This window comes from Chlamydotis macqueenii, chromosome 4 (assembly GCF_036417535.1).
Source record: "Chlamydotis macqueenii isolate bChlMac1 chromosome 4, bChlMac1.mat, whole genome shotgun sequence".
Taxonomy (NCBI): Eukaryota; Metazoa; Chordata; class Aves; order Otidiformes; family Otididae; genus Chlamydotis; species Chlamydotis macqueenii.
In genome coordinates, this window is record NC_141559.1 from 49,514,724 (window position 1) to 49,538,920 (window position 24,197).

At 37.4% G+C, this 24,197-nt stretch overlaps 1 protein-coding gene across 3 annotated transcripts in view; it reads right to left on the reverse strand.

Moving 5' to 3' along the window:
• Window positions 1-24,197, reverse strand: part of SORBS2 (sorbin and SH3 domain containing 2) — a 163,275-nt gene that overhangs the window by 122,638 nt on the left and 16,440 nt on the right. For all 3 annotated transcript variants that reach the window (XM_086746244.1, XM_086746245.1, XM_086746247.1), the window contains exon 3: window positions 15,550-15,677. The gene's annotated coding sequence lies outside the window, so the exon portion shown is untranslated. The remainder of the gene's footprint in view (window positions 1-15,549; window positions 15,678-24,197) is intronic.

The window sequence follows — 24,197 nt, forward strand, 5'->3', positions numbered from 1 at the left end:
CCTTTTTAATGATGACTAAGAGACTGAAACTGAAATGCTATCAACATGCTGCACTCACAGCCATCAGGCCACTCTCAATCAGCTTTCTCCTCCTACTATTCCTCAACAATTTTACAGTGACAGAAACAATGTTTTCTATAGCTTCAGTAGTACACTAAGCACTATTAGAAAAATATAGCTAGAAAATAGTTGACCTAATTCCAACCCTTCCATTTACACTTAACACTTTGAAGGGGATGCCACAGGCTACAATGCTTAATTTTATCTCCATTAGTTTGCAAATATAATTTCTCAGGGATTTGGAGACTAAGCACAGAAACCAACTTCTTTTGAGCAGTGCCTCCTGGCCTTTGGAAAAGGTGAGCCCTAATTTTGAAATTTCCTTTTAAAAAGAAGTCAGATTGCCCTATGATCACTGCTCACTGTCACAAATATAGAGATACTAATCTAGAACTAAGACTCAATACAAAAAATTGATTGCCATTCTTCTTTCTGAAATCTTGTAACACAGGTAAAGCTTTGGCATCCATCTAGACAGCACTATACAGCTGATGAGTACGTCCAGACCACTGCTGGCTGAAGCATTTTCTCCATTCAGCTTATCTATACCATCTTGTGCATTTACACTTGATTTTATCTGTTTTTCTCTACTAAAGATGCAATAAAGCATTGTACCTTGAAAATGAGACAATTCTGAACTGGAGTTATAGTTCCAGCCCTTAGTAAGAAAAGAACAACAGTGTTTGCTGTAAACATTCAAGGTCACATCTTGAAGTTATAGAACAAAGTTTTATTCACAACAGTGACCAATTTCTAGTAAATCAACAAGAAACATGTCTCAACGATAAGGGACAGAATTTAGCCAACAGGCTATAACATAAAAAGCCTAGGCTATAATTAATATTTTGTTTTCTTACCTGGTTTCTTAGATGCTTCTTAATTGGTTCATTATCACAGGCTACTGTATTCAAACACTAAAGCTGCAGTGCACAAGCTCTTCATTGGCATCCTGGTTCTGGCTAGGACAGAGTTAATTTTCACCTGATCTGGGAGAGGACCTGGAATTGGTGGCTCCTGTGGGTGGGGGACAGCTAGGATAGCTTACCCAAATTGGCTGAAGGACTATGCCATACCATGTGACATCATGCTCACTATATAAAGTGGGGACAGTGCTAAGGGGCAGGTTTTAGCTACTTGGAAGTGAGCTCATCCACCATGAGCTATTGTACTGTAAATCAAGTGCTTAGCATATTCTGGTAATGTTTTGTTTTCCCCTCTCTGTTTTATCTCCTGCTGTTCTTTTAAACCCACGAGTTTTTATTTTCTTTTCCTTCTGGTTGTCCTCCCCATCCCACTGGGGGATCTAGTGGAGGGAGGGGAGTGAGCAAGTGACTACACAGTATTTTAGCTGCTGAGTGGGGCTAAACCACGACAGTGGGTAAACCCATTTCTCACCATCTCACTTAATTTCCCCATACTTGCATTTACTGTAGGTGAAAAATGATACTTACGAATGTATAAGCAGATACAATACCCATAGGTATCTTAATTTATCAATTTAACAAGATAGCCTTCAAAATACACATTGATTCAGATATATAAGAATGATACAAAAATGATATACTATGTAAATAAAACTTATACTCTAGATGAAAAACAATTGATAAGGAAAAAATCTCCATACAGATTTATTCAGTCATGCACGCCTCATGTGTTACTACTACAGCACATTACCCACAAACAATTTCTCTGTTACTGAATACACTCCATTCATCTACCAGTGCTTAATAAATATTTCATCCTAATTAAACCTAATGATTTTCTCTGCTTCTGACATGCTGCTGCAGATCAAAAAGAGACTTTTTTTTTAGCACAACACTTGATTTAAAAGCAAAATTCTGAGAACCTAGTGTGAATTCTGTTTAAAGATAACTGAACATGGAAAAAATGTGTTTTCGCTATCAAGAGATTCTAAAAGGGGAAAGTTAGTTATGCAAACTGTGCTGCTTTCCAGAAGACTGCATTAGATACTTCCCTGTAACTGATAATCAAAAGCCACTCAGTGCCCCTGGGCCACTTGAAATGAAGTCCAAGTATTCATACATAAAAAACCTCAACATATTCTATACTTGATTTCACATTTACAAATCTGCTATGAAGACAGGCTGAGAGAGTTGGGGCTGTTCAGTCTGGTGAAGAGGAGGCTCCGGGAGACCTTATAGTGGCCTTCCAGTACCTCAAGGGGGCCTACAGGAAAGATGGGGAGAAACTCTTTAGCAGGGCCTGTTGTGACAGGACAAGGGGTAATGGTTTTAAAATAGAGGAAGGTAGATTTAGACTAGATACAAGGAAGAATTTTTTTACAATGGGGGTGGTAACACTGGAACAGGTTGCCCAGAGAGGTGGTAGATGCCCCCATTCCTGGAAACATTCAAGATCAGGTAGGAAGAGACTTTGAGCAACCTGATCTAGTTGAGGATGTCCCTGCTCCTTGCAATGGGGGTTGGACTAGATGACCTTTAAAGGTCCCTTCCAAACCGAACCATTCTATGATTCTGTGAAGATGGGATTCTCACTCCTGAAGAATTTGCCATGTCAAAAGCAGAGAATTGTGCATATGTGTATACATATTTGCACACATTTCTTCCCAGTTGAGAATGTCCCTACTCCTTGTAGCAGAGATTGGACTAAATGGCCTTTAAAGGTCCCTTCCAACCCAAACTATTTATGATTCTAACTGAAGAAATAGCTTGTTCTTTTAAGCTGTTTTGCCAGGTCATTTTTCTAATTAAGGAAGAAATGTTGGAGTTTGCATGTTTATTTTAGCATTTGGTATTTTCTGCATGATAGTCATGGTAGCATATACCACATAACAGTGATTTTTTTGAATCTTCAAGTCATTTGTTCTTTCTGAGGTAAAGGGAAATAGATATTTGTGTGGGCCATGCAGTGGAATGAAGGGAAGTAACTCACGCTAACTTTTTGGTGAGGACAGCTAGTTTCCCCAAGTTTCATTGCTCTCTATGGAAAGAGACCAACAAAGCTTTCTTCAGAGTAGAATGAACTACTACTACTACTACCCAAGTAGGCTAGAGTTATTATTTGTTAATACCACCCTTATGTTCTCCTATAAAAGTTAACAATATGAAGTATTTAAAAAATGCTACTAGAATCTAATTTTTATTCCTCAGGTAACAGATTCTGTTAAACTGTACATCTCTAAAGAGTCCTACAATGAACACTCCACGGTGTATACACATGTTTAAGACAACTGATCTGAATCTGCTAGGGTATATTGAGTCTGAAGGCTGTGAACAAAACAGTCATTTTCCTATTTCCTACAAAGGCTATCAAGGACAAGTTACCCAGTTCTTAAGTTGGTTCAAGTCAACCTAGGATCCTGCCTTCAGCACAGGAAAGGTGCATCTCCTTTCCTTGTCACTTCTGCCTCCTCTGCGTTGGATGAGTTGGACTCATCTACTGGTCCAAATGAGAAGTAATCCTGCAACTGAGACCAAAAACTAACACCTGTTTTTGTATATGCATTTTCAGTTAAATAAGTGACTGACTTAAAATTGATTGTGAAATGCGGGGATAGTTGTCCTGCTGTTCATATGGACCTCATATGCAAGTCAGTCGTTTTCAAAGACTAAGAGTTCACTATATCTCTAGCCTAATGTGCTTAATTAAACACCAAAAACAAGCAACTACTTAGATGAACTTGTCTGAGACCTTGGTATCAGCTGTCAACCTAGTATTTCTCTCTAGGTCAGAAGGACTTCAATATTTCAGAGAGCTGGCAAGCTGAAGAAGCCTAGGAAGGAGAAATTATTAACCACATAAATTGCTTCACACAGTAATATAGCACTGAATAATTTTGAAAGATAGTTTTCCCTGATATTCCAAATGATACCATCTCCTGCCAGAATATTCTAATATTTTTTTTCCTAATATAATGCTCTGTGGCTTGCAGTTTGAAACAAATAGTAATAAAGAAAGGTGACAAATTCTGCTCTAAGCTATAAAACCTTTATGCTGCTCTAGAAACTGACTTCAACAATATTCCTACTGCTCTGTAACAGCAAAAGGAGATTGGGAAATGGGCACAAAGGTGAATGAAGGTATTTACAGAAATTCTGACACTAGGAACAGAGACAAACTACATTACTGAGCCATACTCAGAAGAAAAATCCACCAGTCACTTCCAAAGAAGGATGGTCTATCTGTTGATTACAAATACCGTGCTCTGTATGAAAAGGGCAGTATGAAGCTCCAAACAGCAATAGTTTTAAAAATAGTTTTCATCATTGGTATTGGTTGAAGATACGTCATTGCTACATTAAAGCTACTCCCAATCTTTAAAATATGGTAACAAGAAACCTAACAAGTTACCAAATAGGGCCAATTTAAAAGGTAACTTGAAATTAAGTTGCAGAGCAGTAAGGAACAAGTTCAAGTATGCTGCCTGGTCAAAATAGAACAAATTCCCCACAAAGACTATTTTAATTCCCAGTATTAAGTATCTGACAATGTGAAAGGGAATACTGTTGAAAAATAAATATTGACTAATACAGAGTCAGTTTTTCTAGACTGAGTCTCAGGGTAAATACAGCACAATACTCTGATGTGGCAAAAAATTGGAATACTGCATCTGCAAGAATCAAGCAATTGAAAGCTTTAACTGACAAAGTCTACTTTGTAACTGTGTCTCTATTCATCCAAGCATCCCTGAAGCATCTGACAAATTCCGTGAGAGATGATATACCACACCCACCACAAGGTTAAAACTCTCTTATTTTCAGAAAAGTAAATTCAATCAAGATTAAAGTGAGCCCTCTATGCTAGAGCCATGGGGGGTGGGGAGGAATAAAAAAAATAAAAATCACACTGCATCAATACTATGAGAATCTCTTTGGCATGTGCAAAAGGCTTGTGTTCACTTATATAGGTAAATGTCCATTTGACAATCACTGAAATATTTGCACCATTTAAAAGTTTGAGACAAGTTCCTGCTTCCTTCCTTTCCTTCAGTTCGGCTTTCCTCACACATAAACTTTACCCTTGACACCTACTGATGGCTTTGTAGAACTTGCTGTCGGTATTGCTAGAACATTAGCTTTGAGGATACACCCATATCCTGAGGGGCGCTAGCAGCTGCTGGGGGGGCTGCCCTTGCCTCAGCTCTGCAGAGCAGCTCATAGCATCCCACTGTTCTCTAAGGCACGACTCCCGAAAGCCGCTCTGAAGCTTTCAAGCTGACAGGCAGAACATCAGCACAGAAAAACAGATGACTGTACCAAAGGTCTTAATGAAGCTAATGAAATTCTCCACCCTCTCAGGCAATGAAATTGCATCCTGGCAACTAATGAGCATATTTGACAGTACCATGGCAGTGTAGTTCGATATCTTCTAAGGCAGGTTTCCATGACAGAAACAATGGATTATGCCAACAATAAAGATGATTTAGCCCCAAAACTCAAACGGTCTAAGATACAGAAACATCCCCTGCCACAAGAACAGCTAAAGTTTCTCACAGACTTGATCAACATCCATCCTACCTCATAACCTCAACAGTATCAATCACGTCTGTCAAATCGCACTGAAGCACCGGGCTCAGTTTTTCTCAAGATTGACTCAACTGTTGATAAAGATTTAACAGTTCTTAAAAGACTGTCTTGTTACAAATATGTTTACTTAAAAGCATCTGATGACAGGTACATGTAATTTTTAGCAGGTTTAAGCAAAAAGTAGACCTTACACTTGTGCTTTTTGCTTCACAAACAGAATGAAATTCATGTTTCAGATGAACAAAAAGAGCAAAGACACAGCTTCTAAAAAATGATCTGCTAATAAGCAGTATCGCTGTCAGCTCTCTTCAGTAGCTAGTTCAAGCACTAGAGATAAAGCATATTTAGACAACTTGACCTATAAAAGGTTAAGTTTATTATCCTTCCTTCCACCTCTCCAGTGATAATCCAACACTGGTAGGAATGAACTACTAGCTAAGTGTGCCATTGTCAACTGAAAGATTTGGGATCCAGTTCCCTACTCTTGTTCTGCAGCACTCCACCACATTTAAATAAAGCAGCTAGCCATAACATCTCTGGTAAAATTCTTTATTAGAACAGTATATTCTTCTTGGTTACAAGAAAACTGTTTTTCACTAGAATCTTAGTAGGCAGGCACAACAAATAGGAAAGTGAAGGAAGCCCTTTAAACGATCAAAAGAATGCTAAACATGTTCTCACTGGCAGTTGAATTGCAAAAAGCCAATAATTAACAAGCAGAGATCTATGGTAGGCTTTCTCAGCAGGTAATGTACTTGTAACCCAGGGACTGAAACTGTTACTGAACATTAACCAACAATGGTAATGTTGAGAGAAAATGATGAAGTCAGCGCTAAAGTTAGGGCACTGACTTCCCTCTAAACTGGAAAATCTAGAGACCTAGTTTGACCTCTCACAGCCCTCAGCATGAACACAAACAAAAACCAAAATATCAGCATTCAATATTCACCTGCAATATAGATGAGAAAATGCAGCGTGCATTGGAGTAACAATCTTTTAATAGTGGAAATATTTGTCAAGTTCATCAGTAGTTGGAAAAAAATAATGATTTAGGGAAGATTTTTTTAGTTTTATAGTTCACCCTTATGACTGATTTGCTGTTTCCTCTATTTGTCTAGCTATGGAATGATAAACACCGTCCAAACAGCTGAGCCTTCACTATGTGCCCTCAAATAGCTCTGTCTTGTTATGGCTCCAGCTAGTCAAGTTATTTTGAAAGGTCAAGTTCTGAAGCTCATTAGAAGCAAGACAAACAAAAAAATCCCTGTATTTGTCAGTTTTTATTTAGTGCAGCTGTCAAGGCACTATTATTCTAAAAAGATATTATTTGATGAGCAGCCTGAATTGAAGTGTCAAGATAAGCCCATTCTTATGGAAAAACAGATTTTTGTTGTTGCTGCTGTTATAGCTTGTTCTCCTTTTTTCTTCCTGTAAATCCATATCCATATCTAAATCTATGCCCTAATTCAGAAATCAGATCATTCTCATGCAAGTCATTACGGTCAGAAATAAGCCCATTTACAAAAATCCGAAAGACATCTAGTTCAAATGGAGGTTTTTATATTTTAGATTTTGAGGTATGACACACATCAGCTTAATTCTTTGAACTGACTGTACCTACACCTCTTCCAATTGTGTGCAAATCCAGTGTGAAGCTTTACTTAATCACTATCAATCCAACATGTGTCTTGCAAATATGCACTTGGATTTTGAAATGTAATTACGCCTCATATAAATTATGCCTAGAAAAAATTAAGTGCTGCATTTATTCCACATAAAATGTTTGGAATGAATAGTAAAAACAAAACCATCCTAGCTTCACTTTTAAAATATACCTTGGGCTGACCCTGTAGGGACAGAGAGATCGAGTAGTGTAAATTCCTTGCTTTTTCCAGACACAGAAGAGGCCACAGCCAGCCTGGAACACCATGAGGTCTCATCTCAGGAGATGCTGCTTTGCCAGCAGAGAAGTGCCTGCGTCAAATGGACTACATTGTTTAACTGACTTCACATAGACCAAAATGCTATGCTATCGTACACTGTGTGTGATCATTACTTGCCTTGGATTAGACTAAAACTAGCAACCTGGGCCTATATATGCTATTATCTATTTTTAGGCCTGATCGCTTCCTCACACGTTGTTTATAGCTAAAGCATTTATTAATTAAAATGCAGCAATCTATGGTTAGTAATACCCTTAGTCTCTAATTCTAAGTAACATGATTTGTCATTCCTTGTTCCTATGTGGAATAGAAAAAAAACTACTCTACACTACATGCAAACATTATACAGAAAATAATGACATAGTGACTTTTATGAGTGCCGGTGTGAATGATGCTTAGCCAGTAACAGCATAAAATGGAAGAAGCTGTCAAAGAACTGACTGAAAAACTAAGCACTGACATGTCACAGTTCATGTTAGTAGCATAGCTGTATCTGAAGGGCCAAGCCAGCTACCATGGTCTAAACTGAATGGTCTTATACTGAGCTTGTTTTCTTTATTTGCCCACTTGCCCAAAGCAGGACAGTGATTTGTCTGGTTATGCTAGCAATCTTGGTATTGATTATTAGCACTAGCAGCTCTCAGTGCCAGGGCTACCATCACTGCTTCGTTACACTTGGTAGTGTCCAAACAAGAGCATACCAGTTCATTATCTTTATAGCAGTGACAGATAGGATGGACTTTTCCTTAATCATATATTACCACAAATTTCCAGGAATAATTTTTACCAATTTCATTTAAGGGATATGAAAATTTCTGTATCATTTGATTAACTATGCCAGAATCAATGCATTTGCATTGACTTAGAAGAGCATTTAGGAAATATTATCTGAATTTTCAGAAAGGAATTTACAATTGTTAAGTGTTACAGCGTGTAACTCATGCAACGGAATATGAAAGTTATTCACTATAGTTTGAAATTACACAATGATAACAGCAGTGAAAGAACTCTACATCAAACACATCTGCTTAAGATAATGTAGTTAAAAGGAAAAGAAAACAGGAAGATTTACACATACAAAGGTCATTGCCAGAAAAATCAATTGATAGATGAGGTGTCTGCACTTCATGCAGGATGCTGCATTTTTAATTCTGTTGAGATTTCTCTTCAGTTAGCTGCAGAACACAGCCTACCACTACTGTGCATGATAATGCACTTGGATATAACAACTTTCATATAATTCAAAAGGATGCATGAGAGCACCAAGTGCGAAACTGAAAGGGTGAGGAAATGAACAAAAATTGAGTATAAGAACTCCATCAGTCCAACAAAACACCAAGTGTGGCACAGTAGGCATTGAATGATAGTCAGAGGTGTTACTTATGAATGACCCAGGCTTTTAAATTTATTAAGCGGTTCATTCCAGTATTATTATGGTTGTATAACAGCTAGAAAAGATGTTCTGTTTGCAGAAAGAAATAGTAATTTTAAAACCTGCCTCACTTCTAATTGGTGAGGAGCATGTGATGAAGTGCAACTTTGACTGCAGAAACACAAATAATTCTGAAACCTCAAAATAAAAAAAACAATTTAGAATTCCTAAATCGTTCTATAAACTTTTTTCTCAATCTAAAAATAGCAATGTATGCAAAAGCCTAAAGATAGTATTTTGACTTCATACAAAACAAGGGAATGACATTTAAAATAATACACTTACACTATCTATCATCTAGAGTGATTCTCCTCCAACAAGCATTTTGTCCATGTCCTATTAATTTCCTCGGCATTTATTCATCTTCAAAGATCAGACTAAACATTGGGTCATGTAGTTTGTGACCAGATAGGTAGACAGAGTTTGTAACACTGAATACTCAAGTATTCTGCAAGTGCACAGTAGCAGCTGTTTGTGACAATTCAATAGGCCCAGACACATACATGAATCTTTTAAAGTCTTAAGAATAAGAACAACCTTTGTCAAGGTCACTCTGGTTTGCCAGGTAATTGACAAAGAAGTTATTAAATTCAATTAATAAACATTTTGTAATAAGTAGTTCTACCAGCTGACTCAAAAGTTTTTCAAATTTGTACTGTTGTGTTTGCTGGCCTGTAAAGGATTTACTCAAAGGAGCCCAGATTTCCACTGGAAAGAGTTCTCCAACTCTAAATAAATGTTTTGGTTAAGCATATACTATTGCTAAGAGTGGAACAGACTTCAAAATTTAGAGCTTTATTTTGACACTACTGCTTTTCATTCTACTTGGACCCAAGGAGTACCTAGATCTGAAAAATCTGACAAAAGCATGCTCCTTACCAGTATCACATAATAACAGTATTTTCAATGTGAAATAAGTTGACAGGTTTTGTTTAAATTCTGATTAGTTCATGATTGGCTCATTTCAGCTGTTCTACTTATTCTTTATTACTACCACATATATTTTAATACATATCTAGACAGAAAAAAATGTTTATTAACCAATCATTTGGTTTCACAAGCAAATATTTGGCACATCTCACTACAGAAATCTAGGCATTTTAAGTCATTTGGATGAGACTTCCAAGATCACAGGAAGACAGATCAACACCATGCTGACCTGCCGCCTGTCACTTAAGTGTTTTGCTAGAAAACCACCATGCAGTCAGCTGCTACAAGGCAAGAAACCACTAAATTATTTCCAAGTCAGTGGATTTATGTTTATCCTATTTACATAAAGCAGGGAAGGCCAGATAGAAGTAGGGAGGCCAGCATATAGCAACCTTTGCCACTAGCATATACAAACTTCACAGGACATCAGGCTCTGGAGTTCAAAGTAATTCAATACAGCCCATTGGCAGTAAATCTATACAATCTTTAGGAATTGAGACATGTTTGCCCCAGTTACATTTTTGAGCCTTTGAACTCCAAGCTTTTTTTTTTTTTTTTTAAATGAGCAGTTGATGATAATGCTCAGTTTTAGTAAAGCATCTTTAATTTCATGCAAAGGCATTACTGGAAAATACTCTGTGTGCATGTATTACTGTTAGCTACTCCAAGAGGTATCTGTATGAAGTGGTGATCTAGCTTCAAACATTCAGTTCTTACATTGCAGGTAGGCTTCTAGAAACCTGCCTGCAGATACAGTTGGGACATACTTTAAGGAAGATTTTTCAAGTTATTTCAATATTAGCTTATTTCTGCTTCCAGGAGTCTAAGGTAATTTTTAATCACTGTTTCTGTGTCACTGTCACAGGAAAAAGCAGTGTCTTTCAGTACATCAGAATGTCCCCAGACTTTAAGCCATAGCATCTAAGCTTTTTGTTTAACACATGGACTTCATATCCTAATTTTTAACAAAGTCTTACATAAATTTTACTCTCACTTTTAAACTGTTACTTTGGGCTTGAGTTGTAACAGCCGTCAGCTTCCCTCTTCAGCATGGGTAAGCTTTGTGTAGGACCCAGAGGGGAAGTGGAAACAAAAAGCTGATTTTACACCACTTGGAGATGCAACAGATCTTTGACAGCAAGTTCCAACTGCCGTTATTTGGCTAACCATCATTGTGGAAAGATCAACTAACTCATTCTATATATTGAAGACTATGAAAACTATTGAAAAATTCCTTCTACTGGTAAGAACTCGATTGTACTGAAAGACTAAGCGTTATCAAAACTGAGGAATTGGCTCTCCAAATGAACTGTCCCCTCACATGAGCAACATAGCCTATCTTCCCATTCTTGCCTCCTCTGCTTTCTTCCCTCCCAGGAAGTAAATAAGACAACAGTATCTCATTAGACATATACTATTTATCTCTGCTGTTCTCACTTCTACTTCCTTTGACTTCGGAGAAGAAATCTGCTGCTTTCCCTAAGATCCAGAGACCTGACAGAAACTCAGGGTCACACATACAATTCTGCTGCATCCAGTTGCACCTCACCTCTTAGTTCACTTAGATCTACTGAGATGAATCATGCAAGTGAGTGAATCCTATACAGGTACCTCATGGAGCACTTCCAAAGTTGGAAGGCTTCTTGCACACAGGAGCTTGTCACTCACACATTTAGCTTCAAAAGGATGGAGCTGCTACTACATTTATCACCTGTTGGTTTCTCACAGCCTAGGGAAGATACACGTGTTAAGAGTCTTCTTTGCACCAGGTTAGTTCCTTTTTAAATGCATTTATACTAAACAATTTCTTTCTAGGGAACAAAAAAACCCCACCTTTCTGCGGAACAAGTCATCAGCAGTCTCAAGTGTGGAAGCAGCCTCAGTGCTCAAGTTGCCTCCAGCAGTAAAGATGACACAGCCTTCTAAACACCATGAAACATTCAGGGACATATTCTTAGTGACAGTTAACATTAGTGACTAATTCTTAAAGTCACTAATATATGGAGACAAATGCAATCTTACACACAAATATAAGCAGGTAATGCCTTATGTGAGCCACCTTGAAAAGATATTACAGCACACTTATTAGACGTATGGTTAAGTGCTTACTTAGGAAGAGAGAGTGCATAAGCATGCTTTTTTTTTAAAGTACAAGCACAAAGGTGGCTTAACAGGAAAATTCTCTACTAGGTATCATGCAACTTTATTACCAAATCAATATTTTTCAAACTCAAACACAAGACAGTAAAATGAAACTCAAAGCTCAAGGCAGAAGTGAAAATTAAACTACCTCTGTATGTTTTTCATGCAAAAAATATCTGCTTTCAACTGTAAACTTTTTATTTTTTTTTAAAAGATGGAAAATGAATACTTTTGAGGTTTCAGAATCTGAAAAACATTTATCTCAAATGACAGAGTTTATTTTAGAAAGGTAAAGCAACTGAAAGCTTGGATATTATAGTTAAAATTAGTAATCCTGACAGAAGATGCTCATTGCTATACTTGATTATTAATGAAGTGATTAATTTTATCCTCTTCCCCCAAACCACAGGTTTATGATGATGAGCTACTGTGAGAATGTGGGAATCCTCCCAGTTCCTAATTCATTTGGATCTATCAAAAGGTCAAGCACAGTCTAAGCCGTGGAGCCAGTAAAGAGCATTGCCATCTTCATTACTGCAGACAGGAGCTAAAACCAGGATGCCATGAAAACTGCACCCCTCTAAAGCAGCTAGTTACATACAGAGTCACATCACACACTTTTTCCAGAGCTAACTATCGCCATCTGAGAATAGCACATGGCCAGATAAGTCCACTGCAAACACAACTGATAGGTCTCACGTAATAATGCACCCGCTCTCAGCACCTCATTTGGTATATCCCCAATCTGAAGCTAATGCAAGGAAGAGGTGCCTGCATGATGGCCTTTCATTCAAATTAATTTCCTCTATTACCAGATCTTGCTCTCCAGTTTTCAAACCACCTTTTTCTTCTCCAATGTTGTCACACATTAAATCCATTCAGTTTCAACATATTACTATGATCTGCTGATACAATCCTGTCATTTTGGAATTCTGCTCATGGATAAGAATCCCATACAGCACAGATACCATAAAACCCTGCTGCCTTCAATAAGTGAATTGAACTTAGATCACACAGTAATCAGAGTGTCTCAGAAAATGTTTCATTCTTACCAATATAAATGTTTTCCAAACAATGTATAGTATTACTGAACCGTTACTTTGAGAAAAAAATAGATCAAATAATTCCATCACAGATTGCTTATAGATACACTTGCCTCCCACCCCTCTATCTGAGCTCACAAAGACAATACTGAGGGAGCACGTTTATGTAACCTAATTTGTTCTGAGCGTGCTACTACTCTTGACACAAAGAATTACAAACAACGGTGTGAGACCATTCCAGACTTAATGGGTTCCCCAGGACCATATCATTAAGTAAAATGAAAAATCCAAATAAGAAAGTTTATTTTTTTCAATGTATTTGACACCACCTTTGGCAAGTGAACAAAGACACGCTGTCCAAAGCAGAAACCTGCACAAAATGTTACTGTTTGTTCACCATGAATGTAGAGGTATACTTACTCAACGAAAGAAATTCCACTGCTCTCCTGAGATTTCCTCCCTTTAGTTGAATTTAGTGCCAAGTTCACTCAGCTAAAATTTGGGTTGTGTTAGCAGGCCAGATACAAGTTCCTGTAAGTTAGGTCTGTTACTCAGTCAAAAATTAAATGCCAAGCAACCCTTGGTCTTATGTAGTAACTTCAAAGTTACATGAATTAAAAAAATGACCATTAGTAGACCATCCTTGACCCTTACTTTACACAATTCAAGCACTATTTTAATTGAAAATACTTGGTAAATATTTTGTTTATTATGCAGCCTAATTCTGTGTAATTTCTCCTCCAGTTATGTCTTTTGGACATGTTAAGTGATCATCAATTTCTACATTGCTCAAACAGTAAATTCAGTGAGGCCTCTGAAGTGTCTTAAGTTCCTTCAGAAGCTGCAGCTTGTTCTCAAGTATCAGGTGACAAATTCTTTTTATATGAAAACCATCAACATAAGACAAGTATTTGCTAGAGTGTGGTCAAAAAAACGTAGGAAGTAGAAGGACAGGGTGACTGATCTGCAGGACCAGGGAAGCAGCTTTATATGTGACAGTAAGACAGGAAGAGGGAAGGTCTTAAACCAAGAGGAATATAATTTAACTAAAAATGAGAGGAGAAAAAAGAGTAGAAACTTTCTAACTTGAAATAAAGTATACTCGGTACTGAAATTCCCATGGTTTCAAGGGGATACCTACATTACGATATCAGTATCTGCAACTGAAGGAAGAACAAGCAGAAGATCCATGATTCTCAAATGTCAGAATAAAACATTACTGCAAACCTTACAACTGAATGAAACTTGGTTTTACTTTCTCTGAAAAATTGTTAAAGAAAATTTCTGATTTTTTACACAAAATTCTGTATTTTTAACAAAAAGATATGCTAGATGAAATGTTTACCTAGACTTCAGATTTTCTCTTTTTATCCAAAAATAAGCTGGAAAACCTCTTACTAAAACTTAAATGAATTGGAAAACCTCCAAACAGCTTTTATGCAAAAGCACTCATCTATTTTTTCTCCTATGAAAATATAATGCATGTCTACTGCTTTACATTAAATGTACAACTACTTTTAAATATGACACGGATTTCCAATATATTTTAAAAATAAACTACTGTTAGGGCTATAGCACAGCCTGCAAAATGAACTATGCAGAACCAGGGCATGCAGTACGTAAGCACACAGTAATTGTGGTAAGCCAAAGCACCGCAGCATACGCGATCAGATGGACTAAGTATATATAACCTTCCAGTTAATGCTAGCCAATTGCTTAGAAAAGCCACGGCAATGAGCAAAAAAATCTTTTGCTCTTCTGAGATTTTCTTCATTTTAATCACAATGAAGAATAAAAATAGAAGGTAGAGGACAAAACTTTCTTTTGTTTGAGTTGTACTCAGTTAACACTTCATAATCAAAGACAAAAAAAAAAACTTTCAAGCAATACAATCCAAACCTGAAGAAACTCTGTAAGCCACAAATGTCTTTAATAGAACTGAAAAGCATGCTTACTGTCTATGAAATAGGCATATCACCAAGAAAAATATACCATTGCATCAGTAACATGAACCTATTTTACCTACACAGGATGACACCAGCAAGCAATGAGACATGAAAAAATTGCTGGGAAAGTTTATTTTTAAACTGTGAATTGACACAGAATACACTTTGTAAAACAAATTCTGAAGTTTATTCATTAAATTCAGAACATTCAAACAGGTAAATAATTTCAGGACAGAACAATCATCAGTTTTGCTTTAAAGCATTTAATGATTTAATTACAGCAAACTGAGAACAAACTACTAGATAAACTATTCAACTCTCACTTTTACCAAAGTACCATGCAGAATCATAGGTACTATTCGGAAGCTTGAAAAGCAGCACAGTGATTAATACCTTTGCAGATTGGTCTTCGTACTTCATACAGAGCATGCAGCAGAACTACCAGCAAACAGAAGTTGGTTTTCTCTGAACACTAATTAGAAACTCAAGAACGCAAGTTATAAGGGCAGGAAGAAAGACAAATCCTTAAGAAAAAATATGACTTACCAGACAGACGACTTTAGCTCTGTCTCAAATGCAGAGGAAGTAAGAAATTTCTGTATATATAGATCTTGTTTATTTAGCCCTTTATGAAGGTTTCTCTCAATAAATTATTTTAATTCACATGCAAGAGTCTGCAAAAGAAAAAGAGAAAGAATTTGAGCTGCTGGCTGATGTTTTTGTTCTAAGAACATCTGAGCTATTTTCAGCAGCAATGGGCTTGCCTACAATCAAAATGAAAATGCAATACAGAATAACCAGCCTCTCAATCCAAGCTAAAAAAAAAAAAAAAAAAAAATCAGGAAATCCATGGCAAAAGAACTTTGTTCATTGTCCAAATTTATATTTAAAGAAACAGAAAGATCAGAGAACAACCACTGTGGATAATGAACAAAAATACAGCACAAATTCTTTCAGAATTAGCTCAAAAGCATCCCTTCCATTTGATCCCAGCTATTTCTAGTGTTACTGTAGTTTAAAAAGCACAACCCCACAAACTCTAAATACAAACCCATTAAATTAATCATTATTGCTGCTTCATTCCAAATGGTTAGTTTAGGACTACTATTTTACCAAAAAAAACTAGTTCACAGAAGTTAAAAAGCTCAGTTTATACTTAACTTGAGATCCATGAACAAAGAGATTTAAGAACTCCAATGGCTTAAATTTCAGAGAATGTATGAATGTGTGAATTATACCCAACCTGAGAGCTGTAATGGTCAGGTGGAACGTGCAGTATAGTTTGTAATTAAATACACAACTCGTATGTACCAGACCACTAGTGCCAGATGCTACATTACCTTGCTATCCATAAAGCATTCATCTGATGATTAGAAACTAAATCAGCAAATACCTGTATGCCAAATACTCATATTATGCAAATATGAAAATGGAAGAATGCGTTAAAATCACTATTAGCAGTACCAACTTACTACTGAAGTAATACAACATGCAGTGCTTTGCAGTGCAGTATTTCTTTCCTGAAGCATTTTCTCAGAAGGCAGATTTACCATTAGCTGATCTACCATCAATGCTTAACCCATTTTGGTACCTTGTTTCTTCCTACTGTCTCTGCAACTATTTTTGTGTAAATAATAATTTACCTATTAGTATTTATAGAATTTACTAAGTGTGACAGCAGCATTGTTTTAGTATATACTGAGATCTGCTTTAACTACTAGATATAAATCTGATGATCTTTATCTACAGGAAACATTAAATGCCATAAATACCACATATACCATCTAGGTCTCAAAGAGAACTATATCTGTATGTTTGTTAGCAAAAAAAAAGACAAATATGTCACTGCTACCAAGACTATCACCTTACGCTTTTCAGAGACTGATGATAATCATATCTCCTGTATTGTGGCTATCAGCAGCAATGAAATCAAGCATATAGTTTCCTTAGCGGCACGCTGCAGTGTGATTTAATCGATAGTTGGTATTAAGAAATTCAAACATGACCAAGAAACATACAGTTCACACTGCTAATGTAGGTACTTGGTGGAAGTCTCCCTGTGTTTCAAGATATGTAGATGAACAATGTACAACCAGGTGTAATTGCTTTTTTTCTTTGTATTATTCCATACATGTTTCTATTCAGATCTTTTAATAGTAGTGGAATACCTTCTAGTAACATGGTAATGTGTCTAAATGAATTGCATGTTACCTGCCCCAGGAAGAAACAAGGAGTATGGGTTTCAAATGAGTATTTCCCAGATTACAGGAAAAAAAAAAAATCTACAGGACAGGAGGGAAGCTATCAACCACATGCTCTGTCCTGGACTTCAGCTAGTCTAGCAAATGTCTTGGACACATATGATCCTGAAGCACCTTACAAATAAAATGAACCTTTTTTCAATGACTCAGGTGTGCTTTCAGCAGCTTCTACTGCTGAAAAGCAATGGAGCTACAAAGAAGTGTAGCCATTCTCCTGGACAGGATTGAATATCTAATTAGACATAGACCATATAAACCATCACTTGTGGTTGTTCCTACATAATGTAAAATAAACAAATAACACATGGATACATGCGTCAACTGAACCTGCCAGGGATGCCTGTCTTCAGAAAAATGCATCATATGCCTATAAAGCCAAGGGATGAAAATAGATGGGAAAATATTAATCTCCAGTGACATCAGTTTAATTTCTGAAGTTCAGCTAGATGTTATTCTTTTAGGTTTGGCATCATCAGATGTAATCAGCCATCACCTGTGCTCAGGATAAGCATGCTCAAGAATGAAAGAGTGACAATGGCCACAAGTTGATCAGAACGTGTACCTGAACAGTCTGTTTATTGAGAATCGGTTTGAGGTTAATTTCTTTGATAGAAGAACACCCCACTTAGAATATTTCTGCTCTACTTCACTCATATCTGACACAAGATATTTGCAATTACCACAAAACTACTAAAAAGTTATTTACTGATGGTCAGTTTATACTTTTTCTCCTACTTAATGTATCACGATCAATCACTATGTGTTGGTATATGACACCTGGTGTAAATTTCCCACCAATGAGAGCTTAATTTTTATATATAAACTTCTTTAGAAAATATTTTTTTAAATTACATCAGTTCCTTTCTCCTACTCCTAAAGTTCTAGGGCCTGGTTAACTGTAAAAGCTTCTTAAATCTTCACGAGGGCAAATCTATGCACTGATCAAAAGTCACGATAAACTTCTATTAAGTACAACAATCAAGACTTGACTAAGGATTACCGGGTAGGAAATTTTTGGATAGGAAAGCATTGCAGATAGCTTTCTTCTATATTAACAGTTCTTGCTCTGTCCCCTATCATTAAATGCACTTGGCATTCCAGCCAGGTTACTTCTAAATACATCTTGATGTCCTACGCCATCATGCATGCCTCAGCCTCATGTAGTGGCAGTAGCTTAAAAATTGCTGTGTTAGAATGACAGCACACGTAACAATGACTCCAAATACACATTCAGTTTTCTTTGCTTGAAGATGTATCAAAAGGTACTTTGAAAATTTTCTAGAGCATCATGTGAAAAAGAACTCCTGGAAAACCTTCAACATAAAAAGACCCACGTAAACAATAAATCCTGAATTTCAGACTCTACTGTAGTTTCATCAGAGCTACACATTGAAAAAGGTGGAAAGGTGGATCATCTAAAATAAATTGACTCAAGCTTTCAGAACACACAATTCAACACTGCAAGAAAGAATATGTAGGCAGCCAAGTTACTGTGATAATTACATCTGACAAGTTTTCTTAACCCTAAGGAAAATGAGTTACCACAATGAACTACCCATGGTGATTACGTTAAAATACTTCAAAAATTCTCCCAGAGTGGCTACAAAGCAGTCTTGCTCTTACGTATGTATCTGTCCCAGCACACATGGCAATAGAATATTTGGTCAAGACATTTCAAGAAGTGGGAAATTATCTACATCCCTCAGGGATGAATTACAACCTGTGTGAATAGTATAGAAGTGACATACTCAGCATTTATCCCTGCTTTGTGGCTTCGTAATTCCCATATTGAAGCTCTGGTTTGAGAACTCTCATCTTTAACAAAACTTTCAAAGGACAGTGAAGTTTGTTGAAGTCCATACAATGGAATTTTTTTTCTTTTTTTTTTTTTTTAATGCTTTGGTAGGACATTGGTTTCCCACATAAGTAGCTCTGTTCTCCAGTATAACCTGAAATAGCTCTCCACACTAAAAAAACAGAGTGTTCCACGCTGCCTAAAGAGTTTTTTTCCATCATTTCCTTCAAAAAATTAATGGTGGATGACCCATCTCACTAACATCACTAGGTAATAATAAAGTTATTAAACTTTTATCTCCAGGTTTGGTATAAGACTGTTTCATCCCTGTATAACTCATTAGAAAAACTTGGAAACTGGGAAGGAAAACCAAAAAGAGGAAGCTTGGAATTGTGGGGTTTTTTGGCTTGTGTTCCTCAAAAAGCACTCAAGAGCCAGCCAAGAGTTATCATGCAATCTCTGATCCAGCAGAGTATCCAAGAAGCCTTCTAAATTTGTTACAGAAATTATTCACTGATAACTCACACATTTGAAAGACATGGATCAAGATATCAAGTACGAAGAATCATGATCTCAATTCATTAACACCAACTGATGCTTGTGCCAAATGGCAGATGTTTGATGAAGAGTTGCCTCTGCTGATGTTCTCTAGAACAGTAGATCTGTGTTCTCTTTAAAAGAAACCATCTGTCTTTAGCTATATTAAGTTATCATTTTTTTACTTTGGAATTTTTTAAGTCTGCTCCCCCCCAACCCCCAATTAAAATGAAATTTTGTCTGGTGATAGAAAAAAAAAAAAACCAAACAAACAAACCAGACTGAAAGCCCTAGCCAGATTTTTGTGAAAGATGTTTTGTAAATAAGGAGCTCTGCCATCAAAAGTAAGTTGAGTTTACTATACAACTTAAAATTTGCTTTTCAGGAATTTTGATATATCTGAGAACTTTTACAAAAGCTACAAAGTGTCACTGATGATCTTCATGGTTAGATGTTTCTGAAGATGTAAAAGGCTTTGAAGTAGAGTCAGCATCTACAAATTTGTGACCTTTACACTTCTTTGAGTTCTAATATACTAAAACAAAAACAACATAACACGCTTATCAAGACAATACATCTCTGGAAAATTAATCCATTTTCTAAATAGAAGCTAGAAAGATGGCTAGTACCAGATTTTTTTGCCAGTCACCTTTGGCAAAACTGCATTGAATTTCATTGTTGCAGATTTAGTTTGATATCTAAGGACTCAAACCCAATGTTCTGTCAGTCATTGAAATGGTTATAATTTTTAATATGTTTAGTAACAGCATTATATAATAGAGAATCCTTTTAAAATTACAATACCTTTAACTGAGCATGAAATAAATATATTAAAACACAAGGAGACTCTCAAGCCTGAAGTGAAATCACACACATTTTAAAAAATCCAACTATTAAAAGCATATTATCTAAATATTTAGAGCCTCTTGGTCATCTGTGGCAACCAATTCCGATACTTAAACCAATTCCATATAACTGGCAGCAAACCATAACTGCTCTCCTAATCATGTGAAAAGCAACTACAGTCACTGCAGCTATCACTATGAAACTGGATCAAGAGAATGATACGCCTGCTAAGAGCATTATTTTGCTAGTAAAACTAACTTCCTCTGTTCTAAGAGTAAACAGTTAAACACATATGGGGAAATAAATCTGAAAAGGCCTTTTCAGGAAATGGAGAACAGAAGCTTATTGTTGATCTCGCTCTTGATACACACCGCCAGTCCATTGTTTCAAGAACTTTGTACAAGGTTATTTGTATTTCAGACTCATTTTTCTGCTAGAACGTGTTCAACTACTGTGTGAGATTGTGGAGGTTTTGGGGGCAGGGTGCTGGGGGCATTAGGGAGCAGAGTTTCCCTAAAGGCCCAAGCTTCAGACATGTCAACAAGCTAGGACCTGTAATGTTCATTGTGACTTACCATATCAAGTGACTGTGTTTGTTGAAGTAGCTGCTCAAAAGGATTTTTGAGCCCAAATCCAAAGTGACAATATTTAAAATACGTATTTTACATATACCCAAATTCCTAAGCATCTATGTATACATATACTGTATACAGTAAAGATCCCAGTTACTTAAAATTCTCCTGCTGGACCAAGCGAATGGTGTCTCACGTTAATGAAACCACTTTGGTGAACAACTGTCACGTACAAACCTGTGTTTTATCAACCTGGTGTGTGAGGCATAAACATCCATAAGAAGTTCTCAGGTAATTTTCACTCTTCATAAAAACCCTGGAAGATGATGTTACCCCATCACATTTTATTTTTTTAAAAAACATGGCACCGATGGTTGTTAAAACATCTGCCACAGATACTGAAATGCTGGATTACATTTCCAGAAGGATTTACAGCCACATCTCCCACTTCGCTGACACAGAATACTAAGCATCAAGCTACTCCCTAGTCTTTTGAGGACACTGGCCCATCTTTCACAGCATAATTACAGACTTGATGTGGCTCACAGAGCAAGAGTTTGACTCTCTCTCTTTAGCTTAATAAAGAGAATTTACTTAGGAGAAATGAAAATTTGAGTGACTGCCTCTCCTCCAGTTACTCTGAAATATTAACACCCAAACAATACACTGTGAAGTATTAACACCTCCTGACAGTTGGCCATGGATAAGACTATGCCCCCTTCTCAAGGGAGAATTGTCATCACCAGGCTCTAAGGCCTTGCCTGCTCCTGTGCACAGGAGCTGCCCCTCTCAATCTCAAGCTAGTCGGTCCATGCAAAGCAAAGGAAATTCACAGAAGAAACACAAGTCTCAGTTCCCTCCTTTGACTTCACAAAGATTCATGTTACAGAGCACACAAGGCCTAACATCATTCTGCTCTTTCGTAAACTGCCAGATTATGGCCAGGCCAGCTTTACACCTTCGCACTCTGTACTGAGTTTCTATTCCAATTACCATGACTAAATATGCAAAGGAATTTAGGCTTCTCAATAATTAACACAATGGTGTTGAGCCAATTTTCTAAGCTGCCAATTTAGTAAAGAAAAGAGAAGGGAACTATATGAAAAACAGTCCTTAGCTTTATCAACCAAGTAATTTTAACATTTTCTGCTACTGGTAGCATACAGAATTGGGGACAGCAGACCTATCACAACTGAAGCTTTAAGGCACTGAACCCCAGGGTGAAGAGAATAACACTTGTCACCTCAACTGAGTACAAAACCTCTTACTAGAAGTCAAACAACAAGTAAAAGCAATGTAGAGAGCCATTTTTCCTTAAATGTTCCTTTAGTCACTGTCCTGGTTCTGGCCAGGATAGAGTTAATATTTACCTGAGCTGGGTGGAGAACTGAAGCTGGTAGCCCCTATGGCTGGGATAGTTAACTAATTAGCTAACAGCTGGGGTTAATTTACCCAAATTAGCCAAAGGGCTATTCCATCCCATCTGACATCATGCTCAGTATATAAGTGAGGAGGGTGCTGAAGGGAGGCCCTCCTAGTTGGAAGAGACTGGATGTGGAGATCTGTTGTGAGCTATTATACTGTATTTGTGTTCCATCACTCTATTGTTTTCTTCTGTCATTACTGTTAAATTTACTTTTTGTTCAATCTCAACCCGCGTGTTTGTTTTTTTTTTTTTTCCCTGGTTTTCTTTTGTTTGTCAAATCTCCTCCTATTCTCTCGGAGAGTGGGGGGAGTGAGAGAGAGACTGCGTAGTCTGGTCCCCGTTGGGGCTGAACTACGACAGTCACTTTATCCTAGTTTGCTAGGATATACTATATATATAGCAAACTATAGTTTGCTATAGTCCACTTAGCTGAAAGCACAACCTAAAGACACAAGCAACTGTCCAAAGCTTTGAAGGCTTCCAGCTACAGGTAGATAACACTTCAACATTTTAGAATACAAGCTAATACTGGCTGAGTCTGATATTTTTATGGTATCTTTTTTTTTTTTTACAAGAGACTGATCTCAAACCAGTATCTGGTTTTCAGCAAGACCCAACATTTGTATTTGGATTTCCTACCTCTAATTGTGACAAAGGATATTAACATCTTAAAAACAGCTAAAGATAAAATTGCTTCAGCAAACTCAGTTTGCTGCTCTCAGTTCCACACAATCATGACAATTATAATGAAGGTAGTTATTTCAAGAGCTGAGGTACATGCCCCCAGTGGACCCAAGCCATTTGCAGCTACACTGCCCCCACCTTTCCCCACCTTCATGCTGCTTATTGGTGAGAAAAGGTGCTGCCAAAATGCCTGAGACTACCAGCGAGTAGTTCTCCCAACGAGAACTCCAGGAATGTTGTCACCAAAACCTGAGAGAAGGGCTACAAGCAACACAAGAATTGCACACAGGCGAGTTACGGCATCCATCAGTACAAGGTGCTGAAGCAGATCTATCGTGAGACCAGTACCCTAACCAAGGCATGGGCATCATAAACACCTTTGTCAATGACATTACTGAATGTATCACTGGAAAAGCATGTTGTCTGGCACAACACAAGGGCTGCTTGACCATCAGTTCCTTAGAGGTGGAGTCTGCCACACACTAGAAGCTGCTCAGAGAGCTGGTCAAGCACGACATGCCCAAGGGCACCAAGGCTACTGGGCAAACACAGCAGCTCCAAAACCTAAAGTGTGCTTTTGCCCAAATACTTCGGGATACTGGTGGATGAAAAAATGGACATGAGCTGGCAATATGTGCTCACAGCCCAAAAAGCCAACTGCATCCTGGGCTGCATCAAAAGAAGTGTGGCCAGCAGGTCGAGGGAGAGGACTCTGCCCCTCTACTCTGCTCTTGTGAGACCCCACCTGGAATACTGCGTCCAGCTCTGTCCCAATATAAGGACACGAACCTGTTGGAGGGAGTCCAGAGGAGGGCCACGAAGATGATCAGAGGGCTGAAGCACCTCTCCTATGACAGCAGGCTGAGAGAGTTGTGGCTGTTCAGCCTGGAGAAGAGAAGGCTGTGGGGAGACCTTATAGTGGCTTTACAATACTTAAAGGGGGCTTATAAGAAGCATGGGGACAAATTTTATAGTAGGGCCTGCTGTGATAGGACAAGGGGTAATGGTTTTAAACTGAAAGAGAGTAGATTTCCTTTAGAAAGGAAGAATTTTTTTTATAATGAGGGTGGTGG